Source organism: Acinonyx jubatus, chromosome E3 (assembly GCF_027475565.1).
Source record: "Acinonyx jubatus isolate Ajub_Pintada_27869175 chromosome E3, VMU_Ajub_asm_v1.0, whole genome shotgun sequence".
NCBI classification, from domain to species: Eukaryota; Metazoa; Chordata; class Mammalia; order Carnivora; family Felidae; genus Acinonyx; species Acinonyx jubatus.
The window spans coordinates 10144454-10157997 of NC_069398.1; the positions used below are offsets into that span (position 1 = coordinate 10144454).

The 13544-nt window shown below is 43.0% G+C and overlaps 1 pseudogene; it reads left to right on the forward strand.

The window, feature by feature from the left end:
* The first annotated feature begins 3841 nt into the window (after positions 1–3841).
* Positions 3842–4570, forward strand: LOC113594820 (60S ribosomal protein L15-like; annotated as a pseudogene).
* Positions 4571–13544: the final 8974 nt, after the last annotated feature.

Sequence of the window (13544 nt, forward strand, 5' to 3'; positions counted from 1 at the left end):
CTACTGGAGAGCCCCTTGGAATCATGTGCAGAGAACCAGCTACATATCCTGTGTGTTCTCCTGTGAACCTCTCAGATCCTTTAAGGGCTAACAGAAGAGCCTGGCTCTTGACCAGGCACTTACACAAATGTATAATCAGTGCTCCAGTGGGGACGAAACACAGGGACTGAGGGGCAGAGGGTAAGGTCAACTCGCCCAATTGGGGCTGGGGCGGAATGAGGAAAGGCTTGAGCAAATGCTCCCTTCACAAGAACAAAGATGTTCGTGTTTGTTCTAAGATCCTCCAGTTCAACAGGTAGTTGCAAAACATGGCTTTCCCCACTCTCCTTTAGAAGTGGTGGGCATGAGAGCTGGAGAAAGCCTCACGTGTATGTTTGGGTTCTGATTCTGATACTAACAACTGTTAGGATTTTCTGAACACTCATCTGTTCCAGACCCTATACTAAGCACTTCCTATGTCCACTCGTTTAACCCTTACAATGAGCGCATGAAGCCAGTGTGGTGGTGAAGATAGTGGCCAAGCTCTGTATCTGCCTCCACCAAATACTAACTGGATGACCAAGTGTCTTGCCTTTTCTGTGCCTCCACCTATAAAATGTGTGTAATACCTGAAACAAATATTATCCTATATGTTAATGGACTGGAATTTAAATACAAACTTGAAACAAGGGATGCCTGATTGGCTCAGTAGGTTAAGCATCAGGATTTCGGCTCAGGTCATGATCTCAAGGTTTACAGGATCGAGCCCCCTGTTGGGTTCTATGCTGACATCTTGGAGCCTGCTTGGGGTTCTCTCTCTCCCTCTCTGCCCCTCCGCGGCTCACATGCACACACGCTTTCTCTCTCTCTCTCAAAATAAATAATCATTTTTTTTAAACTTGAAAGAAAAAAACTGTGTATAATAATAGTACCTACCCCATAATACGACATGAAAATTAGATGAGTTACTACACAGTGTCTGGAACAGAGTGCGTAGAGTACAAGTATGGCTATCATCATCGTCATGCCTTTTCACAAGACAAGAGAACCAAAGCTCGAAGGTAAAAAGGCTAAGCTGTTCCCCCACAGGTCTGTCCCACTGTCAGGCTGTCAAGTCCTGCCCTCCCCAACATTCCCACTCACATAGCAGCTAAGTTACATTCTACAAGCCTGCCCTTTGGATGCCTCAGGAAGTGGGGACACTACATCTTCTCTCTGCTTTGAGAGCAATCTGCTGGAAGCACAGGTGGGCACAGACTTCCTCTCCCTGGGCACCCACACCCCTGCCCACACCACCACCTGCTTGGCTGACGCTGCGCACCCCCGGGGGCTCTCCACAGTTCTCCCTGTGCCATACTGTACTCTTTGCTAAGAGGATACCGACGTGCAGCCCCATTCAAACTGGCCCATGTTGTTACTTTAACAGCCAGACAGAACACATCAAGCACCACTCCTCAGTGTCACCACACATGTATACACTTGTTCTAAACACATTCCCATCCTCACAGACCCAAAAGAGGCCTTTCTCTTTAGTGCAGGAAGGAAAGAAGAAAATGTTGGCTGGTGATTCAAGACTTTGGGTTCATTTTTCTTCTATGCCATTCCTCATGTTCCCCTCCACAAAGGAGAAAAAAAGAAATGCTGGCTGTTAAAAAGACCTTACACAATATAATAGAATTTGCTTATTCAAAAAAATAGTCCTTATCAGTTCCATTTCTATACACCAATAATGAAGCAACACAAAGAGAAATCAAGAAATAGATCCCATTTACAATTGCATGGAGAACCATAAAATATCTAGGAATAAACCTAACCAAAGATGTAAAAGATCTGTATGCTGAAAACTTATGAAAGAAATTGAAGAAGACACAAAAATATGGTAAAACATTTCATGCTCATGGGTTGGAAGAACAAATATTGTTAAAATGTCAATACTACCCAAAGCTATCTACACATTCAATGCAATCCCAATCAAAATTGCACCAGCATTCTTCTCCAAGCTGGAACAAACAATCCTAAAATTTATATGGAACCACAAAAGATCCTGAACAGCCAAAGTAATGTTGAAAAAGAAAACCAAAGCGGGAGGGATCACAATCCCAGACGTTAGCCTCTACTACAGAGCTGTAATCATTAAGACAGTATGGTATTGGCACAAAAACAGACACATAGGTCAATGGAATAGAACAGAGAACCCAGAATTGGACCCACAAATATATGGCCAACTAATCTTTCACAAAGCAGGAAAGAATATTTAATGGAAAAAAAGACAGTCTTTTTAGCAAACGGTGCTGGGAGACTTGGACAACGACAGGCAGAAAAATGAACCTGGACCACTTCCTTACACCATACACAAAAATAAACTCAAAATAGATGAAAGACCTAAATGTGAGACAGGAAGCCATCAAAACCCTAGAGGAGAAAACAAGCAATAACCTCTTTGACCTCAACCGCAGCAACTTCTTAATTGACACGTCTCTGACGGCAAGGGAAATAAAAGCAAAAATCAACTATTGAGACCTCATCAAGATAAAAACCTTCTGTACTGCAAAGGAAACAACAAAACCAAAAGGCAACCGGTGGAATGGAGAAGATATTTGCAAACGACATATCAGATAAAGGGTTAGTATCCAAAATCTATAAAGAACTTACCAAACTCAACACCCCAAAAGCAAATAACCAGTGAAGAAATGGGCAGAAGACATGAGAAGACATTTTTCCAAAGAAGACATCCAGATGGTCAACAGACACAGGAAAAGATGATCAACATCACTCATCATTAGGCCACACTGAGATACCACCTCACACCGGTCAGAGTGGCTAAAATTAACAACTCAGGAAACAACAGATGTTGGTGAGGATGTGGAGAAAGGGGAACTCTTTTGCACTGTTGGTGGGAATGCAAACTGGTGCCGCCACTCTGGAAAACAGTGTGGAGCTTCCTCAAAAAATTAAAAATAGAACTACCTATGACCCAGCAATAGCCCTGCTAGGAATTTACCCAAGGGATACAGGAGCGCTGATGCATAGGGGCACATGTAGCCCAAAGTTTATAGCAGTGCTTTCAACAACAGCCAAATCACAGAAAGAGCCCAAAAGTCCATCAACAGATGTATGGATAAAGATGTGTTTTACGTATACAAGAGAATATTACTTGGCGATGAGAAAGAATGAAATCCTGCCATTTGCAACAACGTGGATGGAACTGGAGGGTATTATGCTAACTGAAATAAGTCAGTCAGAGAAAGACAGACATCATGTTTTCACTCATGTGGAACCTGAGAAACTTAACAGAAGACCATGGGGAAGGGAAGGGGAAAAAATAGTTTCAAACAGAGAGGGAGGAAAACTCATAAGAGACTCTTAAATACAGAGAACAAACTGAGGGTTGAAGGGGGGTAGGTGCAGGGGAGAGGGGAAAATGGGTGACGGGCATTGAGGGCACCTGTTGGGATGAGCACTGGGTATTGTACGTAAGCGATGAATCACGGGACTCCACCCCCGAAACCAAGAGCACACTGTATACACTGCATGTTAGCTAACTTGACAGTAAATTATACTTTAAAATATCAATAAAAAGTAAAATTAAAAAGATAAAAAATATATATTTAAAAATTTTTAAGTTTATTCATTTATTTTGAGAGAGAGAAAGCACAAGTGGGTAAGGGGCAGAGAGAGAGGCTAGAGTGCGAGTCCCAGTCTCCGTGCTGCTAGCGATGCGGGGCTTGAACGCAAGAACCGTGAGATCATGACCTGACCCGAAGTCACTTAACCAACTGAGCCACCCAGGTGCCCCTCAAAAAATACTTCTTGCTTTCCTTCTGGCGGAAGGATAAGCCATCAGCTCCAGGATAAGCCCAAAATGGGTGCTTAGAAGCACATCCAGCAGATACAGAGGAAGAAGCAGTCGGGCGTAATGCGCTTTCTTCTCAGGCTGTGCTGCAGGCAGTATTGCCAGCTCTGCTCTCCTTGCCCACCGCCCTCTCCCCCCCCCCCCCCCCCCGCCACAACACAACCCGGTAAAAGCGCGCAGACTGGGGTACAAGGCCAAGCAAGGTCATGTCACGTATCGGATCTCTGTGCAGCGTGATGGCCCAGTTCCTAAGAGTGTGACCTATGGCAAGCCCGTCCATCATGGGGTTAACCAGCTCAAGTTTGCCTGAAGCCTTCATTCTGTTGCAGAGGTACAAGCCGGATGCCAACGTGGGGCTCTGAGAGTCCGGAGTCCTTTTACCAGGTTGGCGAAGATTCCATGAAGTTGTTATCCTCACTGATCCGTTCCGTAAAGTGATCAGGGGAAATCCTGACTCCCAGTGGATCACCAAACCAGCCCACAAGCACAGGGAGCTGGGAGGACTGACAGCAAGCCGCAGGCCTCAAGAGCCGTGGCCTTGGAAAGGGTCACAAGTCCCACCACACTACTGGTTTCTCGCAGAGGCCATGGAGAAGACGCAGTACTCTCCAGCTCCACCATCCCTGCTAATATAAGTAATGTTTGTAAAATAATGACCTAATAGACAATTCAGGACAGCCAAAAAAGTAGGTTTCTTGAGGGCCTTCACTGTGCAAGGCACTGTACCAAGTTCAAGATTCCATGTGTGCTGACAGGAGCGGTTTCTGCCCCATTTAAAATAATCCCTGTAATGCAACAAACACTTCTTGTCACCTCAGGATGTACTGTCCATGTACCTTGAAATAACAATAACTCATCATTTCACTGGCCCAGTGCCCTACTGGCTCCCGGGGGTCTAGGCTTTCTGCAAAGTGCTCTGAAGTATTTCTGGGAGTCCCCAGGTGCTGCCTTACGTGGGGTCACAAAGGAGCCCTGCTCCATGAGGAAGCATCTGTTCCACGAGGGGCTGCCTCCAATGTCCTGAGGACCTTCATGGGTAAGTTCCACAGCAACCTGGGAGAGAATGACTGTCTCCTCTTCTGTGTCTTATACTCTGTGAGACGGCTCCCAAATGGGGCTTATGAATTTTAGAATAACAGACTTGCAAAGTTTACATTCAACCCTTCTGTCCAGGAACAGATCTGGGAATGTCCCCAACACGGACTGCACCGAATGACAAGGCCAAACTCAGAAACACCCCTTTTCTTGGATTAACAGGGCCATGTGGTTCTTTCCTAGGCCTCTGACGGTCTCACCGCCCCACCCCCACTTATCAGACATATGAAGACACGTTTAAATCCCACTAAGAGGGAACCCCAAATATACCTGTAAAAAACGCCACTTCCAAAAACAGCACAGACCTCACTGCTGTTCGAGGCAGGTTGGTAGACATCCATCACATTTTCACGCTGTGTAGCACCTCTTTTTATTTTTTCATTGAGGTAAAATTCACAGAACATAAAATTAACCATTTTAAAGTGTACAATTCAGTGGCATTTAGCACATTCACAAAGTTGTAAAACCATCACCCCTTCCATGTTCCAAAACATATTCATATCCACGAATGAAATACCATACCCATTAAGCAGGCATCCCGTTCCCCCCTCTTCCCAGATTTACCTATTCTGGATGATTCATATACGTGCACCAATACAATATATGACCTTTTGTGTCTGGCTTCTTTCACTTGGCATGTGTTTGAGGTTCATCCACATTACAGCATGTATCAGCACTTCCTTCCTTTTTATGGCAGAAGTGATAGTCCGCTATCACTTCAGATTGTTTATCATGCCACGGACATTTGAGTTGTTCCCACAAGTTGGCTCTATTGTCAACAGTGTATGAACATTTTATACAAGCATTTGTTTAAATACATGTTTCCAATCCTTTGTATATGTACAAAAAATATACCTCAGAGTATGTACATTAGAGTGATTGCTGGGGCATACAGTAATTCGGGTTTTAACTTGTTGAGCAATTACCAAACTGCTTCCCACAGTGGCTGCACCATTGCATATTCCCACCAGCATTGTCTGAGGGTTCCAATTTCCTCAGATTCTCACCGACACCTGTCGCTTTTTTTCTTTCTTTATAGCCATCCTATTGTGAAGTGGTATCTTGTCGTGTTTGGACTGGCATTTCCCTCACAGTTAACGATGCTGAGCATCTTGTTTCATGTGCTTGTTGGCCATTTGTATATCTCTTTCACAGAAATGTGTATTCAAATCCTCTGCCCATTTTTTAATCACCTAGTCTTTTTGTTGTTGAGCTATAAGAGTCCATTATATATTCTGGATACTACGTGCTAATCAGATACATGAGTCTGCAGTATTTTTTCCCATTCTGTAAGAGGTCTTTTCACTTTCCTGACAGTGTCCTTTGATGCATAAAAGTTTTAAATTGTGATATTGTCCCATGTATCTATTTTGTTGTTGTTACTGCTGCCTGTGCTTTTGGGGTCATATCTAAAAATCCATTGCCAAAGTCAAAGTCATGAAAACTTACCATATTTTCTTCCAAGAGTTTTCTTTCATTTTAGCTCTTACCTTTAGATCTTTGATTCATTTTGAATTCATTTTTGTATATGATGTGAGTTCAAGGTCCAAGCCCCGATGTGGGGCTCAAACTCAAACCGCGAGATCATAACCTGAGCTGAAGTCAGACGCTTAACTGACTGAGCCACCCAGGCGTTCCTCAAGGTCCGACTTTCTTTGCACATGAATACCCAGTTGTCCGGCATAACTTTTTGAAGAGACTATTCTTTCTCCGTTAAATGGCTTTAGCACCCTTGTCAAAATTAATTGGCCATAGATGTATGGTATCTGTGTGTGTGTCTCTAGACTCTCATTCTATTCTACTGATCTGATTGTCTTTACTCCTTCTGGGACTCCCATTCACACAGATGTTAGTATTCTTGATGGTGTACCACAGGTCTCAAGCTCTGGCCATTTTTCTTCATTCTTTTCTCCTTCTACTTCTCAGACTGAATAATCTCAATTGACCTACCTTTAAGTTCACGGATTCCTTCTCCCGCCTGCACAAATCTGCTACTAAGCCTCCCTAGTGAATGAGTTTTTCCCTTCAGTTATACTCTTCAACTCCAAAATTCGTATTTGGTGCCTTTTTAAAATTCCTGCCTCTTTATTGATATTCTCTATATGCTCAGACATTGTTCTCCTGGTTTCCCTGAGCTCTTTGAGCGTATTTAAGACAGTTTAAAGTCTTTGTCTAGTAAGTCCAATATCTAGGCTGCCTCATGGACAGTTTCTATTTTATGTGGCAACTCTAGAAGTCAGATTTTCCTTCCTCCCAGGGTTTACCATTGCCTATTGTGAGTTGCTGGTGTTAGCTTGCTTACAGACTTTCTCAACTATTTGTATTGAGGTCTGTGCTCTTTACCACTGAACTCTGCATTCCTTTAGCTTATTCGGATAAGATAGCTGGTATCTTACAGTTACCTTAAATGCCTGCAGCAAACAAAAGAAAGAATTTTTTTAAGGAAAGAAAAAAATACTCTCCTGTATCTTTGCAAAATGGAACCATGTCAGGGCTAACTCCTTGAACGTTTATTCTGGCTGCTTACAACTCTGCCTTAGCTTCACTCCCTCCTCACACAGAGCCCAAAGGCCAGCAAGACATGAAAGCTTCGAGTCTTCTTAGGCCTTTGCCAAGTATGTGTGTCTCACTCTTAGTCTGCACATGGCTTTCTTGATTCCCAGGCATACACAGAAGCTTCCAAAAGCTCTATTCCCACATAGGTCTGTCCCAATCTCTTCTTTCCCAGGCTTCTTGGTCTATTACTTGTCCCAGGTGTTGTTCCAGGCCACTGAGGCCAGTACCTGTGCCTTTAAATGCTTTCAGCAAAAGCACCTGGAAAGCCATGACAGCCCTGGGGATGCCCTGAGTGAAGCAATAGGAAGCCTTTCCACCTGTCCTTGAGAGAGGCACCATCCAGACAGCTGGACACCCACAGCCACACTCCTTGAGAATAAGTTCTATATTGCTTCTTCTGGCACTGGCAACCAGCACCAGACATTTGGGCATCCTTCCTATGGCCATTTTAAAATGTCACAGCACTCTCACCATAAAGCATCAGTTTCCCTCTTCAAGCTTTCCCTTGTTTTCAGTTTTTGACTAGATTTCCGAGTTCTTCAAAAAGCTGATTCTGACAGTTTTTGCCAGTTCATTAGTTGTACTGGGAGAGGGACACAGCCCTGGATTTCTCTCTCTATTCTACATTTTTGGTTCCCCAGCACCTTTTGAGCACTTTGTGTTTGGAGAAAATTCCTGTATGGAGTCTAAAGATCCCCAGGGTAGAGGCCAGGGACTTGTTTCCCCAGGTTCCTTCCAGACAGTAGTGCACTTAGATCCTACCAAGATTGGCCCCATATCTCAGAAATACATAAAAAAAAAAATAAACATATGAAGGAACAGAGGGTGCTCTTGTCACTCAGGATCATGTGCTCGGCACTGGCTCCGCATGATCTGTAATCCTCAACATCCCATTGCATAACTACCACTGTTCAGGCCCCAAGGAATGATCGCTTCACCTCTTGCCCTAGAATCTCTCAACAAAAGGCAACTGTATCTAAAGGTCACAAAGGTTTGTGGATTCCAGCCTCTGCCAATGTCATAGACACAAAGTGCTTCAGAGGATGAGAAGGAAGTACTAAAAATGCACTTAGGTAAGAGAAATGACAGATTAATTAACTTAATTAACTTCTCGAGTGGCATGCATGCATTAGATTCTAACATAACAGCAACGCTGAGCATCCATTTTTCTGTTTCTCTTCATGTTCTCAGCTGTCCTCAGCTTACTGTAGCCAAGGAACATTCTGCAATTTAAACAATTTATATCACTCTCTAATTTGTATGCATGAGATCTAGACACAAGATGTGTGAAGTGACACCAGTTCTTTACATTAGCAACTACACTGACACTGAATACTAGAACTACAAAAACTTGTGTAACAAAATTACATAAGATTAAGTTTTGAAAATATTATTTAAAAACTTCAGCTTTATATAACTTTGCTTTAAAACTTTGATACCTATTACTTATATAATACTTTGTATTTTGCCCTGTAATAAAAAATTTTTTTCAATGTTTATTTCTTTTGGGAGACAGTGCACAAGCAGGGGAGGGGCAGACACAGAGAGAGAGAGAGCGCGAGCAGGGGAGGGATAGAGGGAGAGAGAGAATCACACAAGTAGGCTCCACACCATCAGTACAGAGCCCGAAACGGGGTTCAATCTCACACAACCATGAAATCATGACCTGAGCCGACAACAAGAGTCAGATGGTTAACCAACTGAGCCACCCAGGTGCCCTTGCCCTATAATTTTAATAAATACTTTTGAGTATTTTAGAAAACCTTACTGATGTTTCTGAACATTTAAATTTTTAATTTTTTTTACATTAACCTTCATTTACATTTTCTCTGAAAATAAATTCAAACTTTTTTGATATTCTGAAATTGTAAATTTTGAAAATTATATTTGTCCTTTGAGTCATTACTGCCAATAGAACACAAATTACACAAAAAAATGTATTATAACAACCTATATGGAAATGAAGGCAAGAGAAATAAACTTTAAGAAATAAATATATAAGAGTTTGTAAGTCACGAAGGTCTTCATTTTATTTCTCACCCAAATATTGCTGGCCCATCAACTTACTCAAATACATCCAACAATCAAATTGTTTTGATATTTTGTCAACTTTATCACATAAAAAGATTTGTTTGGGGGGTTGGTGTTATGAACTTGTCAAGGTAGGAGGACAGAACCTTTTTTATTAAACAGCTTGATAGCCTGAACTACAACTTTTATATAGATGAATGGCACACAGGCCTACTTCTGAACTTTGCTCTGGCAGTGTCTGTTTGCATTTGGGTTGTTAACTTTTGACCTATAGAGCACCGCTTCTCAACCTGGGGGATGTGACAATGCCTGGAGACATTTCTGGTTGTCTCAAGTGGCATCCAATGTGGAGAGGCCAAGTATGTTGCTAAACATCCTACAATGCACAAGACAGGACTTCCCCACCCCAACAAAGAATTATCCAACCCAAAGTGTCCATGGTACCAAGGGTATTCTAGTAAAGGTAACAGAGAAACCTCAAGCTTCCAGAAACAGCAAAGAACTCAGGAGCATGTTAGGAACACAGGGTCACAGAGGGAGCTGTGTGTCCAGAAGCAGCTACAGTTCTCCAAAGAATGGGCCAGAGGTAACATGGAAAATCCACGCCTAGATGCAAAGGCCAAACGAATTCTCTGGCCCTTCCAGAGATTCCACGAGTTATTTTATATCCTTCAATAAATTAGACTAGCTTGAGAGGTTTTTTGCAACTGAGGAACACTAACTGATAAAGGAGGGAGAACCAATTTCCCATCCCTCATTTGAGGAAGGGCAAGATCGAACCCCAGAAAGTCCCAGAACACAACAGGGAAAGAGCTGGAAGTAGGACTGTATTAGTATGCAAATGAAGGACTAAAATTTAGCCCAAACTAGTAGCTTTCAGCTCAAACAAGTACTTCTTTTTAAGTAAAAGAGGAGAATGTTATTCGGTGCTCACAAAATACAAACGTGGGAAGGGATGTAGCAGCATCTCAGGGAGAGCCCAGACTCAACCACACGAAGACTTGATCTAGCTTATCTGTGCTGCTCATTCATAGACCATCCTTTTTGCCCAAAGTAACCTTTTTCACGTGGCAGAAATAATGAGAACCAGGAGCACTCAATGTTTTCACCTTATAATTTCCACCATTTTAGAGAGACAAACTACACATCTCCCAAGTTCAAAATATCTTAAGGTATCTTCAACCTGATTTGCAGTAGGTGCTCCCTCCAGGGACTGAATATCTGTGTCAGAGGGCTGGGGGGTGGGGTATTTAAGACCCACATGGACACCTGGAGGGGGACAGAGGTAGTTGATGAAAAAAAAAACGACATTCAGAACCGAGAGTGCTATAGTCTCCATACACCCACCCAAAGAATCGCTTTTGTTATTCTACATTCCATCCTATTCCTTTGTGTAATTTAGTACATAAACCCTTAATAAATCTCAGAGATTGGTCTAAATCAGTAGATATGTAACAAACCAAATCATCAGATGATTTCTTGTTCTTCCTACACTCCCACTGGTAGATGGTTGGAGCTTCTGGACGGTCACCATCACTGAGGCCTGGAGTAATGAAGCAGCTACTTCTTGCACAGCACCCATCACCATGGCAGAAAGAAAACAGGCACAAAGGTCTCACACCAGCCACTAAATGCTCCAGTTTGAAAGGTACAGACAGCACTTCTACTCACAGCAAATTCATTGGCCAGAAATGGTCACATGGAAAGTGCATGTGCCTGGCAGGGGAAGAACCAGGGTATTTTGCAAATAGCTCTAATTATCACTCTAGCGTTTCACAAGCATTATATTTAATCTTCACAACCATCACAGAAGTATTACTATTATCCCTATATTAAAGATGTGGAAACTGATACATACATAGGCAAGGCAAACAGCCCAAGGTCACACACTGAGGCCAGCATTTGATTCCAAAGTCCATTTGTGTAAGCATGGTTTTTGTTTTAATTGCCTCCTTTGGTTTATCTTCTGTATGGTCTTCAGCAATCCCATTGCCCGTTAAGTCACTTAAACATAAAAGGGGGGACCTGAACGCCAGGACAACAACCCTACACTGAATCCCGCCCACATCCCACTCTACTCCCAATTCTTGGGTCAATGGAAATCTGTGGACTCAACACAGCACAGCACGGGTGCTGGACAGGATTCCACTTTAAAAAGCATGCTTTCAAGAGACTCTTAAAAACTGAGAACAAACTGAGGGTTGATGGGGGGTGGGAGGGAGGGGAGGGTGGGTGATGGGTATTGAGGAGGGCACCTTTTGGGATGAGCACTGGGTGTTGTATGGAAACCAATTTAACAATAAATTTCATAAAGTGGAAAAAAAAAAAAAAAAAGCATGCTCTCCAGGGTGCCTGGGTGGCTCAGTTGGTTAAGCGCCCAACTCTTAATATCCGCTCAGGTCATGATCTCATGGCTGAGACTGAGCTCACACCAAGCTCTGCACTGACAGTACAGAGCCTGCTTAGGATTCTCTCTCCCTCTGCCCCTCTCCCACTTGCACACTCTCTCTCAAACTTCAAAGAAAAAAAAAAGCATGCTGTCCCACACAGCCATGAAGAGTCAGAAAGGACTTTTTTTAAACATGTCAATATCCCCTTTGATAGTCTAGCTGCTGGTTATAGAGATGAGTAACAGGCTTCCCCCCCCCCCACCCCCATGGAGAGGTCGGTCTATAACAGATGAAAAGGGTCCAATGAGCAATGAGGGTGGGGACCATATGCTTGTACCCTTGTACCCCAAACACCTAGACATGTTAAGTATCTCATAAGCCCTAGGTACGGTGAAGACAAGAAGGCATGACAGAACATGGTTAAGGGCCAGGAAAGTCTGTACATTTAAATCCTGACTTTGCCATTTCATAGCATCTTGAACACATGGCTTCACAACTCTTGTGCTTCATTTTGCAGCTGAAAAACGAGAGCCAGTAATAGTAGTCATTTGGAAGAACTGCTGAAATTAAATGAGATGGTATATGTAAAGCTAAATTCTGTGCCTGGCACATAGTAAACATTCAACAGGCATTCTTATTTTTAGGAGCAAAGAAACCTACTTATTAATGCATTCTTATCTTTAGGAGAAAAGTGGAACAGCACATATTCTTCTGGAGGAAGACTTATGGCAGAAGAGACATTTAAGCTGGCTCCTAGGAACATCTCCAGAGAACAGGAAAAAGACATTCCAGGTGGGGTGAGCCTTAACCAAGGTTCAGAGGTGAGGGCCATTTGGGGTGGTTTAGGAATTTAGGAATTAGGAATCAAGTGAGAACCAAATTTGGGATCTCGCAGAGCTTGCTTTCTTTGGGGTCAGGAGTGGGAAGCAAACTTAGCCTGCAGTGAAGCCATCTCTCAGATGCTGACTTGACCAAGAAAGACATTCTTACCCTAAGAACTTAGAGCTCCTCTATCTGGCACCATTGCCAGAGTGAACCCACATTACCCAAAGGTAAGGTCAAACAGCCTGTAAATGAGAACACAGCACACACTGACCATGGACACAGATGTCCTAAGATGAGGTCTTTGGCAGTGTGATTCTTTAACCTTCCTAAATTTCTTTCAGCCTCTGATCAAAGGCTCTAGAGAATGTCTCTCCAAAAACAAATGCATGAGTATCAATTTTGCATGTTGTTTTCATAAAGGTCGTCTGTCATCTGTCTATAGGTTTTAGGTTAAAAATCCAGGATCTGGATAGGTGCTGAGGCCCCTTTTAAAAAACACAGACTCAAAATGCATCTGGTAGGCTCAAATGATCAAAATGCTGGCAGCCCCACACTCACCTCCTGGTCTCTGCCTGCCTGTGGGAGCGGCAGGTTGGGAGGAAAGGCTGTGTTCACACCACACCTCTGAGGTAAGCTATCCTGTCAGCAGGAACCTAAGTGGTCTCCAGATCCTCAAACCTCGAAGTCTAGTTCAGGCCAACCAGCTCTCAGATCATGTTATTACTCTATTTACTGGATCTCAGAAATATGAGCTAAAACCATCTGCTTCCTCATCAACACAAGGAACTGTTGCCATTAAAACCATCAACTGGCCA